A 21,356-nucleotide genomic window follows, 5' to 3' on the forward strand; every position below is an offset into this window, starting at 1 on the left:
CATCGGATAATTCTTTTGGTGGTCATATTTTTCTATTAAAAATTTAACCTTTAAAAAACCTAACTTTTATTATACTGAAAAATTGGGAAAAATAATGCCCTATATTAAAGAATTGGTTAAAAAAAAGAATTGGTTAAATCTATACAACATAAATGGCTCAAGAGCTATTTGATATAACACAATAAAGTTCTGAAAATTTTCTTCTAGAAGAATATTTAAATATTGGTATAAAAATTTATTAAGTGAAAAATTTTAAAGTAGTAAGGACATATGATTTTAAGTATGCTGATTATATACTCACATAATGAAATGACATGGAGAGAAAAAAGAATTGAATCATATATACTAAAATGATTGCAATGTATTTTCGTAAGTGGTGAGCTGATTTTTGCTTTACTCTTTTTTTAGCTTTCCTGACTGAATGAAAATATATGTGAAAGAGAAAAATATATCCCATTAAAAATAGTCAGGCAGTGCTTATGTGCAATATTGTGTACTGATTCATTCATTCACTGAGAGAAGAAAACATAAACTTGTCATCGGCTTCATGAGTGCCTTCTCCTATGTAATTGTCTTAACTAATGCTGTCCTCATGGTCAGCATCTTCTCTCATAGGACTTTATGGATCATAATTTCACATACGGGTACTTTTGGTAGTTCGGGAAATTAAACATATAAAGAAAATACCTTTTTCTGGTCGATATCTTATTTCTTATTTTACTTATAGTTTTTTCTTCTAAGATGATAAACTCTGTGTCTTTAGAATACATTTTTTCCTTTTATTTTTTAAATTTTATTTTATTATGTTATGTTAATAACCATACATTACATCATTAGTTTTGTTTTGTTTCTGTTTTTGTTTTTTGATGTCTGATCTTATTTATTTGTCACCCTTAGAAAATCTCATTTTTGACTGGACTCAGACTTAGAGGTAGAAGCTCTCAGAGAGGACAGGCTCTGTCTCTTGGCAATCTGTTTCTGGCGTTTTTCTTTGGCCTCCTTCATTCTCTTGGCCAAAACTTTAGCATATTCTGCAGCCTCTTCCTTATTTTTCTGAGTGCACTGCTTCTTCAAAGCAATACACCTACGTTTGTGCTGGAGGACACGTGGAGTGACAAGACGCTGAATCTTAGGCGCTTTGGTTCTAGGTTTCTTACCTTCTTTGTTTAGGGGCTTTCTCACAACATACTGGCGGACATCATCTTTAGAGAGATTGAAAAATTTGTGGGTTCTGCTGGCGCTTTTGGGCCCCAGGCAACGAGACACAGTAGTATCAGTGAGTCCAGGAATATCCTTCTCCCCCTTTTTTACAATGACCAAGTTGAGAACACTGAGATTGGCATCCACAATGCAACCCCGAACAGATTTGTGCGTTCTCTCTCCAGTCTTCCTTGGTCTATAGCAGGAATGCCCCTTACTCAGCAGCAGGCAGACAGGGCCATGGGTCAAGACACCCTGCTTCATGGGGAAGCCTTGTTTTTCATTGCCACCACTGATTCAGACCACATAACCCTTCCATTCTTCACCCAGAGCAGCAGCAGCAACTTCTGTGGCCATACGCTTCTCATAAAAGGTACGAAGTTTACATTCATCGTCCACTTCAATGAGTTTCTGGCAGCCAGTAGCTGGGATAGAGATGTTCAGCTTCATCCTGAAGCAGCCTACCGCCTCCGAGGCACCACAAGAAAGACATCATTAGTTTTTGATGTAGTGTTCCATGATTCATTGTTTGCGTATAACACTCAGTGCTCCATTCAGTACGGGCCCTCCTTAATATCCATCACCAGGCTAACCCATCCCCCCACCCCCCTCCCCTCTAGAACCCTCAGTTTGGTTCTCAGAGTCCATAGTCTCTCACGGTTTGTCTCCCCCTCCAATTTATCCACCTTCATTTTTCCCTTCCTACTATCTTCTTCTTCTTCTTCTTCTTCTTCTTTTTTTTTTTTTTTAACATTACATTTTCATAGATACTCTCCAAACTCCAAAGAGCAAACATATGCATGGATGTTTAACCTCTAAAACTCAGAGCAAAACCAAAGGCCAAGAAAGACACAATAACTTAGCCAAATTCCTGGTTCATGCTCTACATTTTTCTTTCTGGCTAAGATCTCATAACCTGAATTGGATTTCCTTTAGGCCTGAGTACCACAGACTTCTCCAAAGGGCTGGAAGAACCCTTCTCCTTGCTGTTTTCATTCAGTCATCCAGATTTTTGAACAGGGTTATGTGCAATGTATAAGATTAATTTTCTCCTGGGGCGCCTGGGTGGCTCAGTTGGTTAAGCGACTGCCTTCGGCTCAGGTCATGATCCTGGAGTCCCTGGATCGAGTCCCGCATCGGGCTCCCTGCTCGGCGAGGAGCCTGCTTCTCCCTCTAACCCTCCCCCCTCTCATGTACTCTCTCTCTCCCATTCTCGCTCTCTCAGATAAATAAATCTTAAAAAAAAAAAGATTAATTTTCTCCTGAAAATAGCATTTCCCTTACAGTGGTTAATCCATGAAAGCCTAAAAATTAAAGGAAATTTTTTGGCTTCAAGTAACATAAAGCAGGGATTTGGGATAGTGTGTTAGTCTCTTGTTCTGCCTTTGATATTTAGATCCCCTTCTGAGCCCACTTAGACATTTGTAGACCTCCAGGTATGAGGGATATATGGCTTTGTTTTGACATCAAAGTTCAGGGGGAGCGTGTAGAATGCTAACGAGCAGTGTGAGCTCCAAAGGACATGATTAAGCTATAAATGGTAAGCAGGTGCAGCTCAGTGAATAATTGGTAGGAGAGAACACTCAACCTGAAAAAATAAAATGAAAATAATCTCATCTGATTTGTCTTTTCTTTATTTCTTTTTTTGGTTTTATTTTAGATAATAGTGCACAGTTAATAACAGGAGATACTGAGTCATTGATTTTTCTGCAGAAATTGCTGATGAAGGTAATAACCAATGGCAAACAGAGCAGATTAAATGTTTGTCACAAGAAACTGGATTGAAAGATCGCAGACTAAAAAAAGAAAAGATATTTCCAGTTCGGTTGCTGTGAAGTAGAATATGTTGCAACCCATCCTCTACATCATACTGCTCATGAAATTCTTGCCCCGACTACTGATACCGTGATGAGCAGTCTACTGGAATCTGTGGGTTCCCCTTCAATGTCAAGCAAAGCAAATCCTGGAATCCATCTGTTGGAGTGTGGCTGCTATGAGGAGTGAAGCCATTCATCTGGGCAGCAACACTACAGGACCTTAATGGGAAAATAATCTGATTGCCAACACCAAATTTGTTTCACAATGACTAGCCAGCATCTATTTGTAAGGAACTGAGAAAAGACTGACATTCAGGTAATGGGATGGAATTAAGCATGGTATTGAACGGCTATTCTACCAAACAGTTATCTGAGCTCAGTGTTGAAAGTTACACTCAATTTTAGCCACGAAAATTATGCTTTCTCCTAAAAGCACCTGATTTTTCACTGTGAGAACAAGTGCCCTCACTATTAAAACAATAACAAAAAATACAACAAAATATTCTCATATAACTCTGCCTCTCATTTTAAATGGGAGAGTAACATATGTAAGCTTTGTTTTTGTTTTTTTTTAAAGATTTTTTTTTTAAGATTTTATTTATGGGCGCCTGGGGGGTTCAGTCTGTTAAGCGTCTGCCTTCGGCTCAGGTCATGATCCCAGGGTCCTGGGATCGAGTCCCGCATCGGGCTCCCTGCTCCGCGGGGAGCCTGCTTCTCCCTCTCCTCCCCACTTGTGCTCTCTCTCTCACTGTCTCTGTCTCTCTCTCTCAAATAAATAAAATCTAAAAAAAAATTTTTTTTTTAATTAAATAAAGATTTTATTTATTTGACAGAGAGAGACACAGTGAGAGAGGGAACAGAAACAGGGGGAGTGGGAGAGGGAGAAGCAGGCTCCCCGCTGAGCAGGGAGCCCAATGTGGGGCTCGATCCCAGGACTCTGGGATCATGACCTGAGCCAAAGGCAGACGCCCAGGAGCCCAGATTTGTTATTTTTTAAAAATTGTATTTCACATAATGATCTGAGATTTTCTTCTGAACCAATGTGTGTGTAGTTGTGTGTGTGTGTGTGTGTGTGTTTGAGAGACAGCGAGAGGGAGAGAGAAAGTTTGTGTGGTTTCTTTATTGTTGTACTGTTGTTATTTTATGGTCCAAATCTGCCACTTATAAAACGAGGTTATTGAATTAAGTGGTGTGAAGGGTACTTTCCACCACATTGATGACATCAATTTCCCCAATGCCTTATAATACAGTTAAAAATATGTAACAGTTTGTATCAGCTGAAAGTTTTTATTTTTTTATAATACTCCTAAAATTCAAATAAATTATTTTTCCCTGACAAATTAGGGAAACATCTGAAAATCCCTTCACCTAGGGATGTTTGGAAGAGATTTGGTCAATAATAGTAAGCTGTCTTAAGTCTTGCCCTACATACCTTCCCACAGTGCTCTAAACAATTATAGCACTTTTCTTTTACCAGCAGTGACTATGTTCCATTTCACCAAGTCCTCATCAATTTGAACTCATCAATCCTCTTGTTTGCTATTACTTGATTGCTTTTTTTTTAAATCTCATTTTAATTCTTTTGATTACTACTGAGTCTAATTTAATACTTGCTTATTTGTATTTCTTCAGTGTATTTTTTTGTTTTTTTCATTTATTTACCACTATCACTGGCATGTTTATATAGTATTTATTCATGAGTTTACCTATAGGAATACAGCTCTCTGTAACAATTGATGATATTCATCTGGATTTCTTAGATCACTTCACTGAGGTATGATAGACATACAAGGAGCTGTACACACTCAATGTATACTACAGGATCACCATAGTCTATGTCACAAACATACCTCTCACCTCCAAAAGTTTCTTCCATTCCTCCTTATTTATTATTGTTGTTATTTTTTGTGTGTGCTAAAAACACACCATAAGATCTACCCTCTTAGCAAATTCTTAAGTATACAACACAGTATTGCTAACTATAGGCACTATGCTGTAGGGTAGATCTCTAAGGCTTATTAATCTTGTATAACCAAAACTTTGTCCCTTTGAATAATACTTCCGCATTTCCCCCTACGTCTGCCCCTGGCAACCACCATTCTCTCTGCTCATCCAGACCTTTCATCTTTTAGTATGTTTTGATTTTTTTTTTACTTTATAAAAAGAGTTATTTCAAGATAGTTTCTTTTAGTATGTCTATGAATTACTTTTTATCAGTTAATTTTTTATGGATTCTTATATTTAACTTTTTAAAATATTATTTTTTTCTGATTAGGGAAAAAAACATACATGATCTAAAAGTTGGAAAACATAAAGAAGAAAATAAAAATTATCCATAATATTTATATTTATTTGCTTTACAATGCACATTAAATGCACATCACAACACTCAAACAACTGCTTTCTAATTTGAAAGTTCTTTATCAGCCGATTTGATTCAAATTAATGTGGCCAGCTACTCTGTTTGATTTAATTACCATACAATACCATAATTCCACTCCTGGGTATTTACCCAAAGAAAATAAAACCACTATCAGTATTTCTGATAGAAATACTTTGGTTACTAATACTTCTTTTCAGAATATGGTAAATACAGGGATGCCTTGGTGGCTCAGTCAGTTAAGCACCTGCCTTCAGCTCAGGTCATGATCTCAGGGTCCTGGGATCGAGCCCCACATGGGCTTCACGTTCAGCAGGGAGTCTGGTTTCCCCTCTCCCTCTGTAATTGCCCTTTCTCTCTCTCAAATAACTAAAATCTTTTTTAAAAAAGAATATGGTAAATACATTCTGTAGAAAAGTGGTAAGTGGTATGTGTATGTGTATATGTGAGCATGTGTGCACTTTTTAATAGTATGTAATAATCATGATGTATTTATCTTTTTTTACTATGGCCCTTTTGTTTACTTTTTACTTTAATTATTATACAAGTTCTGAGAAGAATTATATGCATATGTAAATTTCTGAATGTACCCTTGAATATTTCTTCAGGTTAATATCCAGAACTGAAATAATCATGGCAAAGAATTTTCCCTTTCCTTGAAACTCAAAAATTTCACACAACTGCTATTTAAGAGTTTATGTCTTCAAATTTCCTTGGATCTGATGAACCTATTGATTTGCAGATGTAAGTCTTAGGCTCTGGATAATTTTCTCCTATTATATTACACTTGGTCCATCTTTTATTTTTATTCTGCTCTACTGCTCAAAAATATTATGTATGTATATGTAAACATGTACAATGCACATCATATGGATAAATCCTCCTTAGATGACATTTTTGCTGTCATTAATTTAATCTCTTTGGCTTTTTTCTTAGGATTTCTCCCCACCATTGCATAGATGCTTTACTGCCCATATCCTTCTTATCCATACCACTTCTAATTACTGATTCACATCTCAAATTGCAAACACTATTTGGTCTATTTCTTTTTTTTTTAAGATTTTATTTATTTATTTGAGAGAGAGAATGAGATAGAGCATGAGAGGGTCAGAGGGAGAAGCAGACTCCCCGCCGAGCAGGGAGCCCGATGTGGGACTCGATCCCGGGACTCCAGGATCATGACCTGAGCCGAAGGCAGTCACTTAACCAACTGAGCCACCCAGGCGCCCTATTTGGTCTATTTCTGCCCCTGGATATGTTGCACTATCAGAGGTATAACCTTTAAGTGCATTTTGATATATGATATAGACCGAAGGGCAGTAAGGTGAATAGGGATCTGAAATTCTCATGGACACCTTAGAAAGCAGTTGTTTGAATGTTGTGATGTGCATTTAATGTGCATTGTAAAGCAAAAAATATATATATAAATCAAACAGAGTAGTTGGCCACATTAATTTGAAAGTTCTTTATCAAGTGATTTGATTCTCTCAAATATCCAATAAGTAGGAAGGATTTAGAGCCCTATTTCTATGTATCAGTGATGAAACAGAAGCCCAAAGACCTTAACGATGTTTCTCAATTATGACTGAATATAAGGTCACAGATTTGGTTATTTCTGCTGAACTCATTGTAGCATGTACTAATATGGGAGTGAACAGAATGAGAAAAATCCTTATATTTTTCATGGGCTTTATTTCCCATGGGCAAATCATCTCATGCCAGGCTATATACCATTGTGCCACATATTTATCTCTAATATAAAAGCAAAACCAAATTGTTGGCATAGTTGTCAAAGTATTCATTTGTTTATGAATGTAGCAACAATGAATCATGGAACACTTCATCTAAAACTAATGATGTAATGTATGGGGATTAACATAAGAATAAAAAAAAAATAAAATAAAAAAAATAAAAAAATAAAAAATAAAATATTATGTTTATGAATGTAGCTACAGCTTTTGAAGATCTTTAAGTGTAATAAAATGGAATACTTGGTTTTCAATTTGTCACTAAGAATATCATGCCAGCCCCTAAAGTCTAGATGCCTACAGCTGGTTTATAATAAGACTGAGGAAGGCAACTTGTTTCCTTTATGAAATAAGTGACATTTATGATCACAGTTGCACTTCCAACTCTGCACAGTGGTCCCATAACTCCAAGCTCAGAAATGTATTTTTTAAATGCAGAGAGCAAAAAAAAAAAAAAAAAAAAAAATCTGGCTGCTGATTGAAAGCCAGCTCTTGGTATTCATGGTTCACCTATAGTTATTTTTGGTGGTTTGTTATATATACTTACATAAAGAGTCACTTATTATACAAGATTAATTATTTCACTTTTGTCCAAGACTATGTTCATAGTACATTTAAAGAAATAAATTTTAAAGGATTTGCTCTCTTGGAGGTATGCAGGATTTTTCTCTCTGATATTGTAGTATTTTTGATGTTTGTTTTCTCTAAATCCAGTTATACTGTTGAAAAGGATTTTAATTTCAAACTTTGTACGTCACTGGAACATATAATTACATTTTAAATGTTATTTCAGTAAAAACTTATTATTTATTCATTCCTTTATTAAATATATATGAATGCAGATGTTCATATCAATATAGATATGTACATATATAAAGATCATATATAGATCATGCCTAAAATATGCCAGACACTGTTAGGAAATTCCCGATAAATATGATTCTATAAAGTGTCTTCTCAGTATATCAAGCTTCTCTTTGTATTACAAGTCAAACTTATTTCTAGCTAAATAGTGATTTATATGCAAACCTGTACTCTGTCAAGCAAGACTGAAAATGTAGAAGGACCTTCTGATATTCATACAGAGAGCTAAGCAAACATATACATGTAACTCTGCCTTTGTTGCAAATATAAAAATCTATAAATTTGGTTTCTGTTTGTGGGTCATTGAGCTGAATAGAGTGAAAAGTTTACAACAAATTGAGAAGAAATATGTTCTAATAGCTGATATTGCTTAGAAGAATTCAGAACTAATTTCATTAGAGTTGCCCAAATAAAGCTTCATAAAGCTGAAAACTTGCTATGGCAAATCATGTGCAACACGAGAATGCCATTACTTGGTCAACACTGACTTATAATTAATGAGTAGTACATTTACAAAACGCTTTATGAAAAATCTGCTGGTTTAATTTAATAGATCTCCTTACTTCATCATACAAGTTGTTAACTGGAAGTAAGAGGGCTTTTTTCTTCAAATATGTGAATAAAATAGGAAGTTATTATGGCCAGACAGCTATGTGAAAAAATAACAGTTCAATTATCATCAGAAACAAAAGATAGATTTACATAGTCTTTGCAATTCTATTTATTTGGGAAATTAAAAAGAAAGAATGAAAGCAAATAACTTCCACAGGCTTTTTTTTTTTAATTCATTAAACCACTAATTAATATTATAGTGATTAATTATTTGTATCATTGTACCACATGTTCCGGCCATTGCCTTGAGGAGACTTATAAATAAAAGTGTGTATTAGAATATACTAACATTAAAATATCTGATCAGTAAATAGAAATTCAAAATTTGTCAAAGTCTAGCTAGTTTTGTGTTGAACTGAATGATGTGAAAATATTCTGATTTTTTTCCTTGCTTCTGTTGTTTTGACTCATGCCATTAATTTAGTTTGGAAAATTATCCTTTTAAATTTGTATTGAGTACCTCTTTCATAGCTGGAATTGATTTCTCTCCTTTTGTATATCTGTCTAATTGTTATACTCATTTTAGTTTGATTTGCATGATGATTGTTGTGGACGTATATGCCTTCTTCCACACATTTGTATATTCTTCTAAAAAAATGATTCATTCTTTCTAGCTACCCAGATTCAAATATGCCGCCTTATGTATAGAAGAAATCCTAACCTTGTTAAAATTCCTTGAGTTTTTTTATTTTATTAGAGCAAATGGATAACTACATCACATGTCACCAATTAATACTTGTTAAAGACGGTGAATAATGTTAAAATATTTAGGCAGAGAGAAACTGAATTCCTGGCACCTACTTTAATTAGTCAGTTCATAGTCTTTTCATGAAATTTCTATGATCTTAGTGGGGGCAATAATTTAGCAGCTAAACATAAATGATAATAAACACCATACCTATTCTTTGTTATAAGATTTTATTTGCTCAGAATTCTATGGTTCTGCGCTTCTGACCCTTGACATCAATAGCTAAAACAAAGATTTCCAAACATGGAGATTCACTTTACTAAAATTCAAGCTGTTAGCAAGTGCTTAAAATGCTAGTCATTGATATTTAATTTTGAATTCCTATTTGCCTACAGTGCTATTTAGGCTTTTATAAACTTAGAGCAATATGGACAAGGAAAGGATTTGATAGAAATGTAGTCAACCTCCTTAACCTTACTAATCAAGGTAATGCTGTTTTAAAAATAATCATAGAAAATGTGCTATACAAAATAGATCAGAAATTGGGTTATAGGGGTGCCTGGGTGGCTCAGTTGTTAAGCATCTGCCTTCGGGTCGGATCATGATACTAGGGTCCTGGGATCGAGCCCACATCAGGCTCCCTGCTCTGCGGGAAGCCTGCTTCTCCCTCTCCCACTCCCCCTGCTTGTGTTCCCTCTCTCGCTGTGTCTCTCTCTGTCGAATTAAAAAAAAAAATTGGGTTATATTTTCTATGACCTATATTGCTGAAAATATTATTCATTCATTCTTTTATTTATATATTTATTCAAGAAGTATTAATTAAATGTCTGTAATGCATGAGACAATATGCACGGTGTCTAAACACCACTATCTGTTATTTCATCAATATATTTGAAATAAGTCAGAGATTTTATTTGTCTAATTGGTTTATTTCTCCACATAGTTGGAGTAGAAATTGCTCCATTAAACTGAATACGTTTGTTAGTGATCGTTCAAAGTAAATGTACTTCCATTAAAAAAAAATAAAATATTTGGTTGTGCTTATAAATAGATAAGAATGATCTCTAAAAGATTCACATAATCCTAAAAAAGATGTGAGATGTGAGACACTTTTTTACAGGATGTTTTTATTTTACTTATCTGTTTTATTAATTCATTGAAAAAGAGTGTATTAAGCATCTTTCATATGCCAGCATTGCATTATATACTGGAGCTATAATAGGAAGCTACAATAGTAAATGAAGATACTCAATGATTTCATGGCGAATTTAGCCTACTGAAGGAGTTTTCCATCATCATGGAAATACACAATTAGTTGTATAATCTTTTAAGTTTTATATAAGATAGGTATAGAGGGTCTTAGAAATATATCATACAGGGGCAGAACACAATGACTAACTGGACACAGGGGAGAAAAGGTCATGGACTAAACTTTGGATCTGGGCTGCATACACACCTGGGGACATTCACAAAACAAAGAGAGGAATCTTAAAAATTATTACATTGCATAACTTCATAAGAAATCATTCACAGGTTTGCAGTGAAGATCATTAACTTTGGTTTCGGACATGCTAGCTTGATTTTCATTTAAAACATCTAAGAAAGTTTGACAAGTAGGCAATTGGACATACACATTGTAAACTCAGAAATAGACAATCCATACCATCCCTTCTCATATCAATAAAAGTAATACAGAATACATGAATAAAACAACTTGACAAGTTTAATTATTTTACCCAAATTGATTGTCTAAACTATCCTATTTGATTCATAGTTAATTAATGTATTTGTTGGGTTAGTGGGGTGGGTTAGGGCAAATGCTATAATTCCAGGCCAAATCAATTACTATATTGCTTTTATGAAAAGAAGAAATAGTTCAAGGAACATTCTATCCTCACCATTTTTCATTTCATAATTTTTATACAGACAGTTCTGAAAGTAAAGTGCTGATACACTATTTCCATTTCATTCAAAAGCAGGAAACAACAAAAATATTGCAAGGGGGGTACACACATTTATGAGGTTCTGGTTTACTTTTGCTGACTCCAAATTTTAGGTGTTTCAGATTGGAAGTAATACACTTCCAAGTAATCTACAACTGAAGTATATACTTCAATACCTGGATCCTGGAGAAATGGAACTAATTCAAAATATCAAATAGACAATCTCCAGTGAATTGGGTCATGCCCTCCAAGTTCCTTCCCTCCGTGGAAGGCACTCTTGTCCTAAGCTGCCAGAAATGTTGATTTCTGAGGGTTTAAAATTGAATCCATCTCCAGAAATTTCAGAGGAATTTGGAAGGAAATCACCTCACCAAATATTACTCCCTTCACAGAGTAGACCTATATTAAATTACTGGTTGATGTTGGGGTAAAAGGGCCTGACCCTGTTGTCTTGAATGGAAACAGCTCTGAGAAGCTGTGCAGCTAAAGATTTCCCATAGAACTGGAGGGGTTCTATGTCCCATGGTGCAGCTTCATCACAGCTCAACATTCTTGCTCCACCCAGTCCTGTCCTTCTCATCCCTTTGAAGTTGTCATTCATAAAAGTACCTTCCATGAATATTCCTTGAGGCAAATCTCTGCCCTAGGGTTTGGTTCCTGAGGACCCCAACCTACACAACGTGCATTCCAAAAAGGATTTTTACCTGTATCCATGCCAAAAATATGAATGTTCTCAAAATCTTCCAAATCTCATTAAAAATAGGGCAATAGTCATTTGAAATATGCTTTATTAGGGAGGAAATCACTTATAGTGGTTCCTGTTCACAGTCACTCTCTTAGAACAGTGCTTCAGTGGCCAGCATCATCAGTATCATCTGGAGACGTGTTAAAGTGCAAAGATTCAAGACCCACCCCAGCTTCACTGAATCAGAATCTCTAGAAACGGAACCCAGGAATCTGTGTGGAGATCATCTCTCCAGATGACTTTCACACATGTGTAAGTTTAAAAAGCATAGCAAATATCGGATATTGATGGAGAAAGGATGGATAATATGATTGCATAATTACATTCAAAAATAATTTATATTTTCATTAAATTAATTAATTAAACTGATATGAGCTTTTAGTCGCAGACCACTTCTCACTCTACCTGCCCTTTTTTTGCATTACCCACTCCCTCATCTTCAATTACTAAATAACTAATTTCTCTCTCCAGTTAAGTTCTCTTGGACATCTCCACTTAAATGTCCTGTATGTGCTTTGAACTCAATATATCCTGAACTGAACATATTTTCCTTCTTAAGCCTACTTCTTATATCCCTCAGAGTGTGTAGAACCAGCATCCATTTGACCAAACCAGAGATTTGAGATTTCTACCTTATCTCATAATTTTATCTTTTCCCTCACATTTACTCACTATCTGCAATTTATCACTGAGTAGTATCAGTTAGGGTTTCTCTGGTTCCCAGCACAGAAACCAACTCATGTAAGTACAACAATATTTGAAGAAGAGTACTGGAGTAGGGATTACTTAAAAATAAAAGCTTAAAAAATAAGTAAATAAAGGGATATGAGCAACATCAATATTAGAGACAAGTATTAGTTGTTACTGTCCCCATGTTTTACAAATAAAATACATAGTTATAGAGTAATAGAAGTAGCTAGATTTCAAAAAAAAGAAGAAGAAGTAGCTAGATTCCCACTCTGATTTGTAGCTTCATACATTAGATTCTTTTAGTTCCTTCCTTCACCCAAAACCTAATAGTTTAACTTCTCTATTTTTCTATCAAACCACTTCCATCTTTCTGAAAAAGGTCATCAAGAGTCTTTCAGCAAGCCTGTGATTTAAGAGTACAAAACTGGTCACTATTGGGCTACTACTTGCCATTTTACAAATTGCTTTCACATGTCATTTGTTATTTGATGTTAACAAAAATCATGTGCTAGATTTTAATTAACAGATGAGAACGCATGTATGAGAATGTACATATTAATTGAGGTCAGGTGGTTTGCTCAAGATCAAGCTTCTAACTGATAGAATAAGAGTAAGATTCAGGTCATCTGAGTTCACATCCTGTCCATTGTTAAAAGGAGTTCAGATGTTAACTTTGGAAAGATTTATCATCTATCATCATTTATATATGGTGATTTCTTCTTGATGTTACTGGAATCACCTCAGTGTGTAATTTCCTTAAATTAAGAGAACACAACACAGATTCAAGTCTCAGTATATTCTCCATAAAGGCTGCTTCTTTGTTGCCTTGAATCGATGTGTAAGTATGTATGATGATATGGTCTTATGCTCAAGGAAGAACTAAAGGGGGAATTGAAGTATCTGGAAACCTGGAATTATTTTCCTATTAATGTCTGGTTTGGTGTATCTGATATTTGGAACAATTTTAGAAAACCTAAACAATCTTTATTAATTTTTAACATATTCTACACTATTTATTGAGTGTCTACTCTATGCCAGTCATTTTGCTGGGTAATGTGTAAGAAGAGATGAGAGCAATAAAATACCCATTCTCCTGGAGAATATTACCTAATAAAGTGGAAAGCTGATGACAAGTAAACAAATCCATAATAAAGTGATTACAAAATGCAAAGTGTATGAAGGAGATAACCATGAAAACTGGGGTGCTAAAATTCAGAATAATGTAAGACAGAGGAACTCCCTAACCTGAACATCATTGCTATTAATACTATCTTAATATTAATAATACTACTAGTATTACATATTCAAGCTACAAGCTTCTATTTTCCTAAGGTATTAAAATACTTGCAGCTATGAACCCATTCAATAAAAAAGGATTATGTGTGCCATACAGTGTTGCAAAGATGCCTTCAGGTTTCTAAAGTTGAAATTTTAAATGCATTCTCATTTTTGTTTATGATTATTTAGATTGATACATCTCAATTAAAACATAAAATATTTCCAATAGCACTTCTATCCAATAGCACATTAACAAAGCGATTGCCTTGACCTTCATTTATTCCCTTTAGGTGAATGTTGAAAGGTTTTGCCACAAGGAAGATTTCTGGTCACCTTTTAATTTTCCTGTAAATTGGAAGGGGGATTGCTACTGATGTTGAGTGCAGTGGGTGATTTTACACCTTTCAAGAGCAGGCAGACGGTAGCAGCAGATGGGACATATTTATAATCCCAAACATCCCCACTGAACAGTCATTTAAACATCTGGGTTTGAGAAAGGGTCACTACTTCTGGAATGAGTTCAAATGTGTTATAACCTGCTTCACCTACCCCATCATGTACACAATGATAGTTAGCAATTCTCAAAACCAACAGGCTGCTCAAATTCTCTTTTCTGTTTCTTCTCTATTCTGATTTTTCTTTTTCTGAAGCAGATTCACTGGGGAAAAAAAAGAAAAAACAGGATTGTACATTGAGTGTATCCATAAAAGCACTGGCTAGCCTTATGGACACTTAGTATATGCCAGACATTGTGATAATCACTTACATCCATTATAACATTTAATCTACTAAACTTCCCCTTGAGGTAAAGACTATCATTATCTCATTCCCTAAATTCTTTAGAGTAGAAAAGGGATGAAAAAGGATCCAATAACCTTTCAATAAGATGAATCCAAGTTTTCTCTGGGCTCTGCTTCTCCTCCACTGGGATATTTTAACAATTTTCAAGTAACTTAATCAGTTGTACCACTGGGGAAGCGGAAGCACAATGGAAGGGAATTTTCTCCCTGGAAATTATCCCTCTCTATCGTGATGAAAATAGTTTGCTGAGATATTGAGAGAAAGATATTTACAATGATTATCATTCTAGACTCTAATATTAATTATTACTTTAGTTTTCTGTCATGTCTCTCCAAATATCATCAGAAGTCCAGCATCATGGGCGCCTGGGTGGCTCAGTTGGTTAAGCGACTGCCTTCGGCTCAGGTCATGATCCTGGAGTCCCTGGATCGAGTCCCGCATCGGGCTCCCTGCTCGGCGGGGAGTCTGCTTCTCCCTCTGACCCTCCCCCCTCTCATGCTCTCTCTATCTCATTCTCTCTCTCAAATAAATAAATAAAATATTAAAAAAAAAGAAGTCCAGCATCATATATAAAGAGGAGCAAAAAATAGCTCACCTTTCAGAGTTTTAAAAAGGCTAAGTATTGTACTCATGCCATTAAACAAAACCAAAGCAAAATAAAATTCTCAGGAATGTATAAACTTCTTAAAATATCAGGTACTTGGGTGCCTGGGTGGCTCAGTCATTACACGTCTGCGTTCAGCTCAGGTCATGATCTCAGGGTCCTGGGATCGAGCCCCGCATCGGGCTCTTTGCTCGGCAGGAAGTCTGCTTCTCCCTCTCCACCCACCCCCCGGCTTGTGTTTCCTCTCTCGCTGTATCTCTGTCAGATAAATAAAATCTTTAAAAAAATTAATTAATTAAATAAAATATCAGGTTTAGAGCTAGCAGTATCTCTTCACTTATGCCACAGGCCATATATATATAATATATAATTGATTTGGGTGAAAGTTACTGTATCAGAGAAATAAAGGAGACAAATGAATATATTATTGCAGTTACAATAAAAATTAATTTGAATCCCTATCTACTTCATAAAATATCACAGCATAAACCAGAAACTAGGTGGTTATATATGCCATAAGGGGACACAAACAACCCCTCAGACACCCCAGTCCTAACCACTCTTTCCTACAATTAATTCTTCATTTTGCAGGTGTCAGCTGAGAGGCATCCTTCTCTCACCCTCTTGTGCCTGGGTTAGCTGCTTGTCACATGACCTTCCTTAATTCCCCATGCTGACTTTTATTCCAGGAACTCAATGCAGTTTATGGTACAAACACAATTTTACCAAGAGTTGAATTGGATGTTTCTTGTATTATCAAAGGGCTTTTTGCTTTCTATAATATATTTTCTTACAATCATTCATCTGATTTTTCTCAGTTGAGTTCTGGTTTCATTCACATGGACTACAGAGACCCTAACAATTTTCTCAAAATTGGTCTAATATAACAATTGAACAATAAATTTAAGCAACCATAGTTTGCACCTCTGAGCAGTCTCCTATGTTGTGTGCTGGTATGGTACAATGATGAAAATTGAACACAGTCTTCTGAGAAATACAGACACACAGAGATATTGGAAAGTATAATATAAGGTATTTTTAAAATACAGGTTATCATAACACCTTCTGCAGTGTAGAACTTCTGAGGTGAAATTAATTCCAAGGGTTTACAAGAGAGATAGGGGGCTCAAAAGGCATTTTAGGGAATAGGGATAATCCTTAAATGGTATCTTATGGAAAAGAAAACTTTCCCAACATGTGATTGACAAGAAGAGCTTTGCAGGAGAGAAAACAGAGTGAGCAAAAAAAAAAAAAAAAAATGGTGGAGGGAAAAGATGGGAATCTGTGAGATCTATGCAAGAATAAACAACTCCTCAAAATAGTTTAATACTGTAAAACCTCTTGGACATTAACCAAAACTAGTTTAGACTAAGTCAGTAAAGAGTGGAAAATTATAACTGTAAATATTTCAAATATTTAATAATCATTCATTTTATTTTTTATGGACTCTCAGTTGTAACTAAAGGATATTTATAGGTTGTCAATGTCTTATACTTGAATGCTTTCTCCAATATGTGATTTTATTTTTAAATCAATTTCAACAGATTTGGGGGCAGACTGACTTCCTTTGTGAAATATTTGAGGATTAAGTTTGACTTCCAGTTTTATTATTCTATTATATAAATCTATAAAATGGATTCTGTCCTCACATAGACTACTTATGCCTAAAAGTCTTATGATACAGAGTAAATGATTCATTTTTCAATGTACACCATACTTATTTTTCAAGGCCATATTTTTGTCACTCTCAAAAATTAATTTTGATTTCACCCTCATCTCACTTTAAGATTTAACAATGACCAGGAATTAGTGCTCAATCTCATGCCTCTACCCTCTGCTCATGACCAACAAAGAATGATTATTCCCCCCCAAGGAAAGACTCATATACTGTGATGATTTTTTTTATTTTACATTTTTTTATTTTATTATGTTATGTTAATCACCATACATTACATCATTAATTTTTGATGTAGTATTCCATGATTCATTGTTTGCATATAACACCCAGCGCTCCATTCAATACGTGCCCTCTTTAATACCCATCACCAGGCTAACCCATCCCCCCACTCGCCCTCCCCTCTAGAACCCTCAGTTTGTTTCTCAGAGTCCATAGTCTCTCATGGTTCGTCTCCCCCTCCGTGATGATTTTTGAAAGTGGCTGGTAACATTACTTGTTACAATTCCCTCTCAGTGACATGAAAGTGAAGGAATGAGAGAGTTACTCAAATCAAGTTTGAACAAAAACTCAGCAAGCTAATTCTGCTCATTCAGGTCAAATATTGTTGCCTTGTCTAGATAATTGCCCAAGCAATGTGAACTGTCTTATAATACTCTAACTTTTCTCTCAAACAACTTAATTATCCCATCAGGAAGCTTAAAACAATGAAATATACACAACTTTAACTATAAATTAATTGCTCATGGATTGGTTCATTTGGGGATAATCAAAGTTTTTCTCTTACCAGGGCTTGGCTCTTCTCGCTCCATGCTCTCCCCATAGGACTCATGTCTATAATCTCTTATCCGAAATTTGGAAATCCATCAACTTTTGAAAGCCACAAGTAACATAATTTGGAACACATTGGGGCCCTCTATTCTTGGAGCAAACACAGGAGTATATTTCCCCTTCAACTGAAGCCTTGTTATTTACAACTTGAGAGCTCTCTTTATCTCAATATCTTGAGTTGATGAATCCATATTCTCTTGGATAATAATAGTTGTCTATTTTTGAACTTACTATGAGATAAGAATTGTTATTATCCCTTTTTCTGGATGAGAAAACAGAGCCTTGAAAGATAAAATAAGAGAACCTCAGTAACACAACTAGAAATCAAGGGAGGTGAAATTCAAACCTGAGCAGCTTGACTCCAGAGTGATCCACCCTCACCTATTTTCAAACCTTTACTCCATCCTTTCTAATTCTAGAAGGAAAGTTAGAGAAAGAAAAATTATCTCAACTTTTATTCTAGGAAAGGTTTCTAAGCCTATTTTATTGACAGTTCCTTAAAATATATCTACCTGATTATGAGACTATCCTGGGTAGGACCCATTGTGAGCATTTCAATGACACTTTTAGCAAAGACTTATATGGACAGTATCCCCTAGCATGTATCCCTCCCGCCTCAGTTATTAACACTCCCTTCTTATTTACTTCTTTACAACTATGAAGTATTTTCAGACATAAATCATTTTCATTGGGGACTAACTACACAATATTTTAATCATGTTTCTTTGGTTATTTAGGTCAGATAAATGTCATACCTGGTATATCAACATCGTTCATATCAATAGCTATTAACTGACTTTTATAGGTTTCATTCTAATTTATTTAGCTTCATGCAATTATCACACCATGTTCTCAGAAAACAACCCTAATTTCTCTTAAGAGCTATTTTTTTAATGAACTCATAGCATGGCTCTTTGACTAAAGTACATACCTAAAACTTCCACATAAAGAAATATAATTTCAGGTATCCCTTTATTTTATAAATGTCTAAGCAATATCAAGAAGAACCAACTTTTAGTATTTGAAAGAAAAAAGCTTATGAGAGAAAAATATTGTAGCCTAGATGGCCACTTGACAAGTGGGACTCAGAGTTAAAAATGATTTTTTCATGATTTCACCATACTCATTTGTAGATATTTATAGACATGTACAGAGTTGGAATTTTTTTTTAATGCTTACTTTTCTGGTTGAATATAATTTAATCTGGGGGCTAAGTGTCTGACAGGAAAACATCTTAGGATGGATCAACTCTACACTTTAGCATCAAAGTGAGTGCTATATTTGGTGACATTTGGGCCTTGAGCAATAATTTGGGTCCACCTGGGCCTGATTAGCTGAACGTAAACTAATGTCAGAATAATCTTTAACATACCACTTGCCCCCCGCCCCCAATCACCTGGGTCTCCCCCTCTACCCTTAGGGAAAATAACTGTTAACATTCAATCAAGTTAAACAGCAGTCTAAGTTTGTTCCTCTGGGAGTTCTATATAGCATTGGCTAAAACACTTCTGTTAATATTGTGACCTGAAGGAAAAGAGTAACTGAGTCACCTTGTTTTTGTTGTTGTTTTTAAATTCACAACTGAAACTGGTATGTGTTAGGGAAAAAAAAAAAATCCTAAATAAAAAGCAGGACCACAAGGAGTTAATGCATCAACCTCTCACTTTGGTAGACTTGTAAGAAATTCTGGAACATGTTAAAATATGACATAGGATTGTTGAACTTCACCTCTTGTTTTAAACCTCTGTCCTGAACACAATGGGTTCAAGATCCCCTTGCTTATAGTCAACTTCAAAAAAGAACCATGGGTGATTTAAGGCCTCTTTGGAATGAAGTAGAACTGACAAGGAATCAACATGAATCAGGCCTAAACACACAGTTTGTTACCAAACAAAAGCCATGAAAAATGGAGGCTCTCCTATAATTACTAGGCACCTAGGAGACCAGTAGATGAAATTTTATGGTGCTCAAGGGTCAAAGATCAACTTAAGACTGATCATCAGCTTTCATCACTGTCTTTCACCAGTTGAGATCAAATTAATTCTGATGTAGCTTCTACTGCTGGTAGTTTTTTTACATCTCTGTGAATGAAAGATTGTGACACGGAATGGCATCTTTTTACGTTAGTATCAGATGAACTCATTAGATTTTTGGCGAAAATTCATGTCTGTGATCTCCAGTTTGGTGTTTGACACCTATTCCATGGCAATAAATAAACATCATATGATCATATGTATTTCTAAAGAAAACTTTACTCTTAAAAATGATATTTATAGTTTTCAAATATTAATAAAAAGTTTTCAGATGCTATAAATAAGCGAGAAAAAAATGCTAAAGTGAATAACCTTGGATGGCAAGAGGGCAGTAAAACTACTGCTGTTTTTTGATTTGCAAATCAATACAATTTTAGAAAGTCATTTTCCTTGTCAATAACAATTAACAGCAGCCTTAATCTTTTGATTCAGTAATCATGTATGTTACTGCTTATCCTAGGTAAATAAACTTAAATGCATAAAATTATGCATTATATACCATTTGTGATTGTAAAATTTAGAAATATGATGTATTGTGATATATGTGTTATATTTTATAATGCAGGAAATAGGCAAATTATTTGTACATCTGTTTGATGGATTACACTACCACTGTAAAAATAATGAACATACAGCCTATATAGAAACATAATAGGGAACATTATAAAATTTTCATAATAATTTTGATCAAATTTATATAGAAAATTATATCAAGCAAAAAATATAGAATGGAAGTAGAATGAACATATCCATAATATATAAGGTCTATTACACAGAAATAGCTATAAAGACCAAAACTAATGCGACATTTAAAGTAAAGAGGTCCTTTACTTTTCCTGCAGCAATATATAAAAATATAAATAAAATTTATTTATGATAGTGGCATAGTTTTTTTTAATGTGTATGTATGTGTGCTAGTATGATGAAGTAGGTATTTTATGCCCAATACCTTATGTTTTCCTCTTTGTTGAATACATACACAGTATTAAATACAAAAGAATTCACCTCCACATCAAGAACAACTGTAGTTGTTTTTAAATTTTTTCTTCACCTGCAAGTTTCTTTAATTTATTTGCTACCCTAATGCGAGATCCAAGATACCACAAATCCATGATTCTTTTCTTAGTTCTTTCTTAGTGAGACAATTCCTCTAAACTTCATTTCTTGTCTGTTCATGGCTTACAATATTACTAACTCTTTTATTGTTATTTTCTTGAAAAATTTAGCTACCATTAATTTACTGCATGATAAGTGCCTGACACGCACTGAGCTAAGCTTTTTTATTTATATTTCTTCATTCACTCTTAACATTCTCATCATCAACTTATTGATGAAGGAACTACAGTAAAGAGGACAATTTGTCCAAAGATATCAAGCCAAAAAGGCTGAATTGAAATTCAAGTTTAGATACATCTTACTTGAAAGCCCAAGTCAGGTTCTTAGTCAC

At 34.8% G+C, this 21,356-nt stretch overlaps 1 pseudogene; it reads right to left on the minus strand.

Annotated features, from left to right (window-relative positions):
- Positions 1-903: 903 nt before the first annotated feature.
- Positions 904-1,650, minus strand: LOC110571494 (annotated as a pseudogene).
- Positions 1,651-21,356: the final 19,706 nt, after the last annotated feature.

The sequence above is a fragment of the Neomonachus schauinslandi genome, chromosome 9, assembly GCF_002201575.2.
Source record: "Neomonachus schauinslandi chromosome 9, ASM220157v2, whole genome shotgun sequence".
Taxonomy (NCBI): domain Eukaryota; kingdom Metazoa; phylum Chordata; class Mammalia; order Carnivora; family Phocidae; genus Neomonachus; species Neomonachus schauinslandi.